This window comes from Scyliorhinus torazame, chromosome 14 (assembly GCF_047496885.1).
Source record: "Scyliorhinus torazame isolate Kashiwa2021f chromosome 14, sScyTor2.1, whole genome shotgun sequence".
NCBI classification, from domain to species: domain Eukaryota; kingdom Metazoa; phylum Chordata; class Chondrichthyes; order Carcharhiniformes; family Scyliorhinidae; genus Scyliorhinus; species Scyliorhinus torazame.
In genome coordinates, this window is record NC_092720.1 from 113,593,243 (window position 1) to 113,606,899 (window position 13,657).

Genomic DNA, 13,657 nt, shown 5'->3' on the forward strand with positions numbered 1-13,657 from the left:
CAAAGGGTCAGCCGCTGTCTCGCGGCGAATTTGGACGAGGCGTTCATCCGTGGCAGGTAGATTGGAGGCCACGAAGGCCACATGGGCGTCAACCTGGCAGACAAATCCCGCTGGGTCACATGGAGTGTTGACTGCCCTGGAGAGAGCGTCGGCAATGATGAGGTCTTTGCCTGCGGTGTATACCAGCTGGAAGTCGTATCACCGGAGCTTGAGAAGAATACGCTGGAGGCGAGGCGTCATGTCGTTCAAGTCTTTTTGTATTATGTTGACCAGTGGGCGCTGGTCGGTCTCGATGGTGAATTACGGAAGTCCGTAGACATAATCATGAAATTTAACAACACCGGTCTAAAGGCCCAGGCACTCCTTTTCTATCTGCGCGTAGCGCTGTTCCATGGGGGTCATCGCACGTGACGCATATGCAACGGGGACCCATGATGAGGCCTCATCACGTTGAAGGAGCACTGCCCCAATGCCGGACTGGCTGGCATCGGTCGAAATTTTGGTCTCTTTTGCTGGATCAAAGAAAGCTAAGACCGGGGCCGTGGTGAGTTTGGTTTTGAGTTCTCTGCATTCGCGCTCATGGGCAGGGAGTCATTGGAAGTCTGTTGTCTTCCTGACCAGGTTCCTGAGAGCCGTGGTATGAGAGGCGAGGTTAGGGATGAGCTTCCCTAAAAGGTTGACCATGCCCAGAAATCGGAGGACTGCCTTCTTGTCCTGTGGCGTTTTCATGGCTGTGCTAGCAGCCACCTTGTCCGCATCCGGCCGCACATCCAATTGGGAGATGTGGTCACCGAGGAACTTGAGTTCCGTCTGACCAAAAGAGCATTTGGCCCTGTTGAGGCGTAGGCCCTGCTCACGTATGCGTTTGAACACGCAAACACCTTAGATGCCTTCCATCAATTGTTCCATGATCCTATGGAACACTTCTGAAGCCGATATGATCACAAACGGCATCCTGGTGTAACAATATCTGCCAAAGGGGGTATTGAATGTACACAGTTTCCTACTGGATTTGTCGAGCTGGATTTGCCAGAATCCTTTTGAGGCATCAAGTTTGGTGAAGAGCTTGGCGCAAGCCATCTCGCATGTGATCTCTTCGCGCTTGGGAATTGGATAATGCTCCCTCATGATATTGCAATTCAGATCCTTGGGATCAATGCAAATTCTCAACTCACCGGAAGGCTTTTTTACACATACCATGGAACTGACCCAGTCGGTTGGTTCCATGACTCTGGAGATCACTCTTTGGTCCTGAAGGTCCTGCAGCTGCTGCTTGAGGTGGTCTTTGAGGGGTGCTGGGACCCTGCAAGGTGCGTGCACCACAGGCGTTTCAATAAGATCTTGTAGGTATATGGGAGCACGCCCATGCCTTCGAAGACGTCGTGGTGCTGGTCGTTGATGGTGTCGCGTTGCGCCCTGAAGTTAGTGTCTTGAAAGGCTGACGTGTCATCAGGAGAGAGAGAGTGAACTCTCTGAATTAGGTCCAAAAGCTTGCACGCCTGTGCGTCAAGCAGGGAGTCTTTCGAGGAGCCCACGATTTCAAAAGGAAGGATGACTTTGTGTGACTTGTGCGTCACTTCGAGTTGGCACGAGCCGCTAGCAGGAATGACATTGCCATTATAATCCAATAGCTGGCAGGCTGATGGAAGGATGGCTGGTTTGACACGAAGGCTTTGGAAGTCAGACTGCGCAATGAGATTGGCGGAGGCACCAGTGTCCAGGCGGAATCGTATTTGGGACCGTTGACCATCAGGGTGGCACACCACTCATCGTCTGGATCGATGCTGTATACCGACAGCGGCTGGTGTCTTTGCTTCGGGGACAGCCTGTTTTTTGTCACGACACCGACTCGAAAAGGCGCCTTTAGGTCCTCGGTGTCACTGCTGTGTGGGAGGTCCGCATTGGACTCGGTGACCGTGGGTTGAAATGCTCGGACATTCCTGCGAGGCTGGCTGAAGCGATATGAATTGGCAGGCTGAGCTACTCAGCAGAAGGCAGCATAGTGGCCAAGTCTGCTACATCATAGGCGTTGTCGAGATTTGGCAGGGCATTGCCGTTTTAAATGGGGGGAGCCACAGTTGCCGCACGTCGTAGCGTCACCACATTCGCTGCACCACCGCGCATGCACGGTGCGGTCGTGCGTGGTGCGCACCTGCGCATTACGTTCTTCGACGTCGCCGTCCCCTCGCCTGGTGCGCACAAGCGCGGGAGTCCGCGAAAAGCGTGCAAAATGGCCGCCCTCATCCAGGCTGAGGCCCTGGAGTTGCTCAATCACTTGGACCCGTTCCGCATCGTGGGGACCTTGCCGCGCCGTTTCAGCCGCTTGGATGTGGGAATACCGACTCGTGGCGTTTTCGTGTAAGACACAGGTCTCAATGGCGGCCGCTAGGGTGAGCTGCTTTACTTTGAGGAGCTGCTGTCGTAGGGGGTCCCCAACTGAACACCGAAAATGATCTGGTCGCGTAACATGGAGTCGGAGGTGGGCCCGTAGCTGCAAGACTGCGCAAGGATGCGGAGGTGCGTGAGAAAGGATTGGAAAGGTTCATCCTTAGCCTGAAAACGCTGTTGGAACACGTAGCGCTCGAAACTTTCATTCACCTCTACGCTGCAGTGAGTGTCAAACTTGAGGAGGACCGTCTTGAACTTTGTTTTATCTTCTATCTTCATCATCCGCAAAGGTGAGAGAATTCAAATTGTGGATGGCATGGTCTCCGCCCGTGGAGAGGAGAAGAGCAATCTTCCTGGTATCCGAGGCGTCCTCTCTGTCTGTGGCCTCAAGGAAGAGCTGGAAGCGCTGTTTGAATATCTTCCAGTTGGCCCCCAGGTTGCCGGCGATGCGGAGTGGCGGTGGCGGGCTATTGTTGTCCATGTTGCAGGATGACGGGATGCTGGCGGAAGGCAGATCACTTGCAGGTAGGTCTAAGAAGTGCTAATATCCCTCAACTCCTGGTATCATGTTGTGTTGGGTGTTCTGGATCACATACAGGTCACCAACACTTGAAATAGTGCAACACTATTTTATTGAATCATTAACTGTTTCACATACTCTGACTGTGGGTTAATACGATACTAGCTTTAACTAAAGACCTTTGCCTTGTCCTAACCAGTCGATGCACTCAGCACATGGTGAATGTCTGTGTTGCAGGCTGTGAGCTCTGTCCTCCTAGCTAGCTGCAACTCGAATGAGCGGGAACTCTGGTGCCCTCTGTCTTTATAGTGCGTGTGCTCTAACTGGTGATTGGCTGCGGTGTTGTGTATGTTGATTGGTCCCACTGTGTGTCCATCAATGTGTGTCTGCACCATGATATACTGGTGTATATTATGACAGCCAATGCAGTAAGAATTGGAATCATGTAGAATCTAGTTTTCTGGTCACTCCTCCAGTGGCTGAACTGCCTTAAGAATGAATGACTATCTGCTGAAATTTCCCTATGTCTTTAGTTGCAAATCATCAAGTCCAAAATCCTCCAAGCAATTTTTTAATTATTTTGTGCAAGGGAGAGTCGAGGGAATTGGAATACCTCCAAGAGACTTGACTGAAGCTGCAAGCTGATCACCTTGCCACAGAACCCGTAGACTGATGGGAGGTCAGACCCAATGGTGTTTGAGAACATATTGTTCCGTTCTCAAGTCAGTGAGTGTTTACCTTCAGTTCGGGTTGAAGCACTGCAGCAGTTCAAGAAGGCAGCTCACCACCACCTTTTGAAGGGCAACTGGGGACAGGCAATAAATACTGGCCTAACCAGCTTCACCCACACCCCGTAAATGAATTTTTAAAAATGTGTCTATTGCGCTGCTACCTTCTGTGAAAATACACTGGACGCCGCAGACTTTACAGCAGGTATGTCATGAGCTTTATTGGCTGCCAGTTTCTGGAGGAATCTCAATTTCTCAGTGCAGTTGCTGGAGTCTTGGTCTCGATTATTTTGCTTTGGTTATTCTGATGGTGCTGATGAAATCCTCTGAAGGAATCCAATATCTATTTCTCTGAAATAAGTCCTTTACTGGTCTGTGTTCTTCCTAAATGATTAGAGGCTCACAGCAAACTCGACTGACAATCGAACTGATTGAGACTGTTTCAATCAGTTTTATGTTTGACATGTTGTCCGTGACTTTAGAAACAAAAACAAGAACAGACCTCTGTTTCTATTGGTTAGGAATAAAAGAGGGAACCCTAAAGAAATGATTGATCTCCTCGCTACGCATAATACATCCAGACTCCTCTTCGTGCCAAATTCAAGGATATTCAAATCTACTATTCCATTTAGATGGTATTCTAGAGTGTTCATATATTCTATGTTTGGCAGATATTTGCAGCCATTGTTCCTGGTTTCTCAAACGCCTCACAAGTTTGCAAAACTCTTTGCTGGGCCACTATCCAATATAAATAAGATGACTTCCAGAGTTCTTCTGGCAGCCAAGATAAACAATCACTTGTACAATATAAGCGTGGTTTTAGTCAAGATTGGAATTTGAACTCTGACCAAACAATTGGGCGTCTATTGATGTTCCAGCTGCCTGGACTTCATCATCTGGTTTTAATGTTAAACCCCAGTCACCAGTAGCACCCCAATAACAAATCTCACTGCTCAGTAACCTGGAATTTAGTCATGTCCTTCATTAGAGGTTTGTTCAAGCGTGAGATTGACAACAAAGTATTTTGGCTTTCAAATCAGAAATGTAAACATAGTTTGCTGGATAATACCTGGTGTGGCGGCACTGAGCAAGTCTGTCATCAACCTTTTAGGAATGCTGCATTTAAAGAGTCCAGTGTAACTATTTGAAAGGATCTGTGCAGTCTCTTAGCTGACAACCAACTTACAGAGCTCTGTCACTCTTGCCACTATGTCTGGCTGCATGAGAGTCACTGGACCAATTCCTGGCATGTAAAGATTGAATTGGAAAAAAATTGTTCTTTTGAGCTAACAAAATGGAAGATAGTGAATGGTTGATAATGTGTCAAATCTGGAATATCACTTCAAATTAATACAGAACACTCGGACATGTGCTTAGTTCAAATTTGTTGAAGGAAAATTGATGTCAATAAATCCTTCAAACAAAGTGGTTGACATGTTGAGTGGACCTCTGGGCAGGATAATGGAAATAAAAAAGAACAGGAATATTTTAAAATGTTGGATGTACTGATAGGGAGATTATAGTTTACTTCTGAATATATGAGAAAGGGTATGTTCTTTACCCACTGTTTTCTTGCGTGGCAAGCAGTGAGGCAGTGTTTAATCAAACATTGATTTAATCAATTAAGAAGAACTAGATACGCAGAACAGGAGAACTACTTCACAGATCTTGTTCCAACGATTCCCAGGCTGACTCTGAGCAGACTCTAACAGCCAGATCCGCGCCTAAATACCTGAGAGGCTAACGTTCGCGGGCTCCATCCCCATGGGCTCAGAGCCTGCCGTGTGACCCGTGAAACATCGCCCCTTAAAGGGTCCATGTTACGGGACCTACCCTGCAATCAATTGCTCAGCTGCTCGCCTTTCTCTTCATTACTATAAAAGCAAAATACCGTGGACGCTGGAAATCTGACATAAAAACAGAAATGCAGGAAAATCTCAGCAGGTCTGGCAACATCTGTGCAGCGAGAAACTGAGTTAATGGTTCAAATCTGTATGACTTCTTCAGAGATGAACAGTGATGAAATCAATGTGATGGATTTTACGCTGTTGAAGAGAGGGGGTGGAGCAGGTGAGGCAAAATAGAAGGTCAGGTTTAGGTGGGAGATTCGTGCTTTCACAAAGATGTCATGGACACAAGGCAAAGGGAGTGTTGGTGACAGTGAGGAAAGTACTAATAGTGGCATACCAGTCAGATATCAGAATAAATTAGTAACAGAAAAAGCATCAGCGCAGCGCAAGCAAAAACATAAGAACATGTTAGACAATGGGCAAGTGGGGGAGTTTGGGGGTGGGGGGGGAGTGGAATTGGGGGAAAAATGTTAATTATCCAAATGAAGGAGAGTGTTCATGATCTGAAGTTGTTGAACTCAGTGTTAAGTCCAGAAGGGCGCCTAATCGGAAGATGAGGTGCTGTTCCTGAAGTTTGAGATGGGCTTCACTGGAACATTGCAGCAGATCAAAGACAGAAATGTGGGCATGGCTGTCCGGAGGCTGTGGCGGGTTCACTGAGGAACATGAGAACAAGATGGTGAATTGAAATGAGAAGTGGCAGGAAGGTTGGAGTCATGCTTACGGACTGACCAAAGTTGTTCTGTGCAGTTGTCACCCTCTTTTTAATTGTTCTTGGTTCAAAAAGCCCACTCCAGTACTGAAGGAGTATTGCATCTTTCGGATGAGACATTATATAATGGTCGTAAATGCCCTCGGAGTTATAGTGCATTATTCAAACGGAAGAAACAGAGTTCGGTTTCAGGCACGGTGAGCGGCGTGTATCTCGGCATTCCGCCATTATGGGGGGGTTTTTTGGCCTCGGCGAGGAACGTCCCGTCGAGGTCGCATTTACCCAGCCCGCCAGTGCAGGAAGATGACTCGCGGATTGGGACACTATTTTTTAAGGCTCCTCAGCGATGCCTCCGCAGTTTCCGGACACCCCAACCTCATCCAACTTACCTCCTCAGGGGTCCTCGAGCATCCCACCTCTTATGAGCAAGGCACCCCGGGCCCGACCCCTGGTACGGGCAACCTGATACCTGGGAACCATGACACTGCCAGGCTAGCACCCTGGACATGCCCCTGCCAGCCTGGCAGGACCACCCGGGCACCGTAGTACTGCAAGGGTGTCTGGGTGAATGTGCCAAGGTGCCAGTCTGGCAGTGCTAAGGTGTGTGAGTGCCAGCGGGCGTGCCAGGGTGCCACCCTGCCAAATGCCTGGTCATCTGCAGTCTGTAATGGCCAATCTGGGAGAGCTCATCCCATGTGCCATAACATGTCCATGTTTGTGGAAACCAGTACTAAATGGTGAGGTCTCCCAGTTACAGTCGTTAGGTCCCGGCGCCAGGAGAATTCGGCGCAAACATGATAAATATGCTGATCTGGATCTCACTCAGTGAGAGAAATATCCAGATCACGACGTCTCACAAAGTTTGAATCCTGTGAGACATCATGGCTGTGAGAAACTCTGGGATGCTCTGTCCGATTAATTGAAAATGTTAGATAAATACAAGCCTGTCTTTCTTTTGGTCAACAATGCCCCTTTAAACAAGAATGAGGGAACAGCTGCAGGAAGAAAAGGGAAAAAAAGTTGATGCAGCTCTCCAGACAGACGACTTCGCCAACTCTCACTAAATTATGTAGTAAGAGGTAATATTCCAAAGACGAAACAGATTTATTTCTATTTAATGCTTAATGAATATTAAAACAGCTTGTGGAAATAGAATGAATGACGCTTGTGCTAGTAGGAATCTTCTCTGAGAGCAGAGCTTATACCAGTGATACACACAGTGGTGTCTGGAAGTCATTTCTTCTGCTAATTCTTATCACTGGTTTGTCGTATGTTTGATGTATAAGACATTCTGACTGGCGGGGAGTTGGTGAGGGGAGGAGAGGGGGGAATCCTTAAAAAGGCTAACAGTGGTAGAAATAAAAAGACTTCAATGAAGGCTATATTATTGAGTTCATATCACCACCAGGTTTGCTGATTTCTAGTTCTTGGCTGAATAGCTGGTTTGTGATGCAGAGCAAGGCCTGCAGTGTGGGTTCAAGGCCCAGACTGGCTGAGGTGATTCATGAAGGCCCCGCCTTCTCAAGCTTGGCCCTCGCCCGAAGTGTGATGACCCTCAGGTTAAATCACCATCAGTCAGCTCTCCCCCCACCCCCCCCCCCCCCCACCCCCCAAAGGGGAAAGCAACCTCTCGGCATCTGGGACTACGGCCACTTTACTGTGTTCACCATCTTTCTTCTGCACCCCTGCAGCAGACACATGCTCGCTCTCCCTTGTATTTGCCAGTCATTAATATCCATCCTGAGCAGAGTGCGTTAAAATACAGGTCACAATTGAACAACTGGATCCCACTGCGTCCTCTAGAAATGCCAGCCAAGAATCTGCAGGAGGCTCTCGGCCATCTGAATATATATAGTTACAAGCAGGATGAGAGGAATGCCCAGTGTCTTGAGCCCCATTATCTGCAGGTCACACCATAAACATAAATGTTTAACTCACTCACCAAAAAGGCCAATGGTTTACAATAAAGAGAGCCATATTTTCCTCCTCTTGTAAAGAAAAGCACTGTCCTTGGCACTGTGCCTTAAACCGTCTCGACATTCAACCTTAAACTCTGGATTTCCCACCCTAAACCTTTCCACCGTTTACTTCTCTTTTAGGATGCTATTTAAAAATTGCATTTGGCGCGGGTGTGGAGAATCAAAGTTCACAACGAAATCGGGCCTGGCGCCGGTCTTGCGATTCTCCGGGCCCGCAAATCCGCGTGTTCACGAATTATGGCGCGGACTTGAAACCAGAAGTGTGGGGGCCCATATCCGCAGCTAAAGCTGCGCGAATTACTCCGAGTCCCTGCCAGCCCCCTGAAGTGAATCGACTGTTACTTTTTTGAGGAAACTTGGGAGTGAAATGCTGTTTTTACGCCGGCGTGGGGACATAGCCCCATTTTGGGAGAATCCAGCCCTATCTTTTTGACCAAGCTTGAGGTGACCTTTTCTCATGTCTATCTCTTTGGCCTGGTGTCAATTTCTTTGTCCAATTATGCTCTAAAACACTTTGGAACATTTTGCTACATTAAAAGGCCCCGATGAATGAAAATTATTGCTGCTGCAGCAAAAGTGTCCATCTTGGTGTTCTCCTGTGTCTGCTGCCGTTGTCCTTCCAGGTGGTCGAACCTGCGGGTTTGGTGAGTTAATGCAATGCACCTTGTACATTGTACACATTGCAGCCACTGTGTCAGTGATGATGTGGTGGGGTAGGGACTGGAGTGTAGGTGCTGTGTGAATATTTAAAGTGGTGGTGCTGCTCACTGGCTGCTTTTATGGGGTGTTTTTCACAATCTCAGGACACCTAAAACATTGTTCCCCAAGTGTTTTCACTGTTGCAATATAGATACATGCGGCAGACACATTGAGCACAGCAAGATCCCACATCAGCAATTATATAAAATCATCAAATCATTGAGGGATAAATGCTGGCAAGGACATTGGGAGCACTTCCAATGCCACCATTTTAGAGACTGGTCCACACTGTTGTGTTACGTACTCTGGGATAACACAGGCTGCAACTGGATGCAGCTTTAACCAAAAGATACTCCAGACCTTGAAGTTAGTTCAATCTGATTTATTGACCCAGTAGCACAGTTAGCACAGTTCTCTCTGAGTTTGACACTCTGCTAACCTAAGTGTGGTTACTCTGTCTGACTGAACCAGACTAGCTCTTAGCCACGTGCTGGAGGTGTGATACTGTAAATACACCCTGACTCACCCTGTAGATGTTCATCAGTGGAAAGAGGCGGATGTGAGTGCCTCGTGCCTTTTATAGTGAGATACCACTCCTGAGCGTCCTGCCTGCTCATTGGTCACGTCCTGTTCTCTGTGTTCATTAGCTGCCTGTCTGTGCCTGTCTGTATATCATTATCTGCATGTCTGCATATCATGACACTCACCTTAACCTGTCACCTTGAAGGCCTGAATGTCCAGGATTCTCTGTTGCGAATTCGCCCCGCTAACGTTGCTGGCGAGGACGGAGGATTTCCGAGCGCCGTTCGCTACCAGCGGGATTTTCTAATCTCGCCGCTTGTCAGTGCGATTTTCCATTGAAGTCACCCCATGCCGCCAGTAAACCCACGGGCGGTTGTGCGCTGCTGGCAGAGAATTCTACCGCCAGCGAACAGCCGGAGAATTCCCGCCCATATTTCAGACAGTTCAGGAGAGCCTTGGTAATACACTGAAGTGCTGGTGCATGGAAGTGTTGATTTCTTGGCCTGTCTTCCTTCCTCAAGCCACACCACCAAAACAAATTAATTGTCATTACTTTCAGCCCTGTTTCTTGGCCCAGTTATGGCAGCTACAATTTCCAAAGCAGCAATAACTGCAAGATCTAACCCTCTCTATGCAAAGTGCTTTGGGATAGCTGAGAAATGCAATAAGACTGCTTAATGCAGTCACACTTCGAACCCGTGTGTGCTATTTATAGGCAGGTGGTAGCCTATTTATTTTAAATAGGTTAATGCCTGTCTGAAAAACAGAACATCGGAGAACGAGGCAAGAGGATTTGAAACATATTGGCCAGGATTCTACGTTTGGGAGAGTAAGTGCTGACAATGGGACTGAATCGTGAGAGTTCTACGTTGGCAAAAGTGGTGCCGGTCCCGAAGTGATTCAGGACACGTTAATGGGCTAGCACCAGCAGCACATGGAACAAGTGCAATTCCAATGAACGCTGGCATCTGACTAGCTGTGGTCGGTATTGGCACTGGGGAGCCTGATGGGCTGCAGAAAGCACCCCACTCCCACACACTCCTTCCAGCCAAGGGGATGCACCCTGAAGAGCTGACCCAAGATCAGTGAATCATAGAATTTACAGTGCAGAAGGAGGCCATTCGGCCCATCAAGTCTGCACCGTCTCTTGGTACGAGCACCCTAATTAAACCCACGTCTTCACCCTATCCCTGTAACCTATTAACCCCACCTAACCTTTTGGACGCTAAGGGGCAATTTATTATCATGGCAAATCCACCTAACCCGCACATTTATAGATTTGCAGATGTGGAGCTGGAGATGTTGTTGGATGCCGTGGAGGAGAGTTGGGACATCCTGTTCCCCAGGGTAGGAAGGAGGCTGCCACCTGATGATGTAAACTGGGCCTGGGCGTAGGTGACAGAGGCCATGAGCGCCGTGGGCCCCACCACCAGGACCGACAGCAGTGCAGGAAGGAGTTGCACAACCTCCTCAGGGTGGCCGAGTGAGTCACCACCTCCGTGCCCCAGGCAGCACCCCTGTGCCACACCTTCGCCCCCCCCCATCCCCTCCACCACTCCCATGTGGCCCCCACCACATGGACCAGCAGGCAGTGCTGGGTGGGTGAGGGAGAACAAACCCCAAGGCCAGCCAGGGTATGCCCCCTCCACCACCGTGCCCCTGGCACCAACCCCCATCCCAAACACCTGTAGCCCCCCCTTAGAAGACAATCAAACCCGCCGGTAGTCCGTGCGCACCCCACCCTGCACCACGTGCCAATACCCGTACTGCCTGCCATGGATGGGTGCCCTGCACACACAGGGTACCAGCCGTGGGCCCTTCACTGCCTCACGAATGTCGCAAGCTATGCATTGTCTGTCCCCCGCCAAGAGAAGGCGGTCCACAACTGCAGGAAGAAACAGAAGACGAGGGGGAGCCTGCCGGAACTGCGGCCCCTCACGGTCGAAGAACAGAGGGCGTTGGACCTGGTCGGTGGGCCCGGACAGCGGGGAGTCACCGAAGCAGAGGTTGGCGTCAGGGAAGCAAGCAAATCTCCAATGGATTGCCCTGTCCCTACAGCATGTGTGGCACCCCTCCACACCCCCACCATGCATCTTGTCTTTTGCTTTGCAAGGTCACTCAGCGACAAGGCAGGGCCATCTGGCATCCCCCACCCCCGGCTACAACCCCAAGACTCATCTGGCGACAAGGTGGGACCTACTGGCGATGTGAGCCCCCAACTGCAACCCCGTGACACCCCGGAGGACATGATCTAGAATGACATCAACTTCACGGCACTGCTGTCACCGGCATCGGGCATGTTAGTGAAGAGACTCCTGGGGCACTATCTGGTGCACGCCAAACACATACTACACCAGGTGGAGGTAGGAACACCCGAGGGGGCGGACGGTCGGAGTGCGGCCCAACCCCAGGGACTAGCTGTCCCATCAATGCTGGAGATGCATTGACCTGGAACTAGCTGACCTGAACCAGGCACAGAGGAACCTGGCACGGTCCCTGAGCGACGTGGCACAGTTCCAGAGAGACATGTCCATAGTCCCTGTGCTCCATGACTGCGGCATAGAGACATCGTTGATACGAGAGTTAGCCTCCAGGATTGGCAGCGCCAAGTGATCGTGGAGCTGCTGGTGCTCGCTCTGACCGCATCCCCTTCCCAATGCGTAGCTGCCGCGAGGAGGTGATGGGGTCCGTGCCGGTGACTATGCGTGGAGGTGCCGGAACACCGCAGCATCCCTGAACCCCCCCCCCCCAAGTGTCCCTAGCGCATTCGATGGGCAGCAGGCAGAACAGGGTGGCACCACGCCACCTGTTGCACCCTGAAGACAGCCAGGTCCATCCATGCTCGGTCGTTCCAGAGGATGGCCTCCAAAGGGGACCCAGGCCATAGGGCGGGAACCGCAGGAGGCCGCCTCCACTCCTGATGTACCACCTGGGGAACCACCTAGACGGAGCATTCATACACGTAAGGCCAGTAAGGTAGAGGTTGGCACGGGTGTAGCACATAAGTTAGTGATAGAGCTGAGGGCACAATACCTGTAAATAGCACAATAAACACCTGTTCACCAATGTTCCAAAATGCTTTGGTGCTCTGTCGGAAGGGTTTGAGGGATGGGCTATGTTGGGAGCAGAGGGTGTGCCGGGTTGGGGGGTTGGGGCCCACTGGTGTGGGGTGTGGGCTTTGGATGTGCGCACATGTCAAGGCCTCTAGGGCAGCCACCAGCCACCACCCCGTTACCTGACCCGTCGCCGCCCACTGTACAATTTGTATGCCCACGCCGGCGTGCAGTGTGGAATGCATACACGCCACTGTCGAGGCACCGGAGCATCGTATTCCATACGGCGCCCAGCGCTGACCTCGATTTTTGGCTGACGCAATTCTTCACCCCATCATGTTTTGTGGTTCCGGCATCGCAGAACGGAGAATCCCACCCATTAAGACCAGGATGGCGGGTAGTGAGCAATAGAGGGTGCATTTATCTGGGGTCAGGAAGAGCTCTCTTGCTCCTTCCTTCTTCAGATTCACAGAAAGAATTTCAACAAAAACCTACCTTTTTGATGGAGGCCTGCAATTGACAGACTTCCCATTCGGCTGCACGTAGGCCTCGTTTTTCTGAATGTAGCCATGTTGCGGCATGAAGTGCATCTAACTTGAAGAAAACAGTTCCTGAAAAAAACTGTCAATCATTGTTCCCTCGACAGGATGAGATAAATTAGTCACATGACTTGTCGGAAGTTGGCAAGTAGCAGGGTAGAGGTCAGATGCACAGTACTTAGCCTCCGGGTAAATCCATCTGTATATTGTTTTATCTTCAAATAAGGAACCCATGTTACTGTTTCACCAATCCTTGTGCATGGTTGGTACATTTATATAGGAGGAGCCAGTTTCCTCAGGACAAAGCAAAATTGTTGATGGGACTTCAAATGGACTTTTAACTCCACATCTGTAGCAGCAGAACCAGTTTTTGGACAGCTATTTTGTTTACCAAAACCAATGTCTTGTGTGGTAGGGGTTTAGATGGGGTTTGACGATTGTCTACTTATCCAAAAGTAAGCTGCTCGAGTCCATAGTCTTTAACCAGAACTGCATATTTACAGAAAATATTTACACATTTGGACTTCCACACGGGGTAAGAGATTCTGTGCTCTTTGAGGCCTGTCTTTCTTCTCAGTCATGTGATCTGATGTCATTGCTTCACCATCATGTATTCGTCTGATGTTAACCCTTTACAACCAATATGGTGGACAGTGAGGTTCCTGCC

The 13,657-nt window shown here is 49.7% G+C and overlaps 1 protein-coding gene across 2 annotated transcripts in view; it reads left to right on the forward strand.

Moving 5' to 3' along the window:
• Window positions 1–13,657, forward strand: part of epha4b (eph receptor A4b) — a 523,058-nt gene that overhangs the window by 303,540 nt on the left and 205,861 nt on the right. The window lies entirely within an intron of this gene.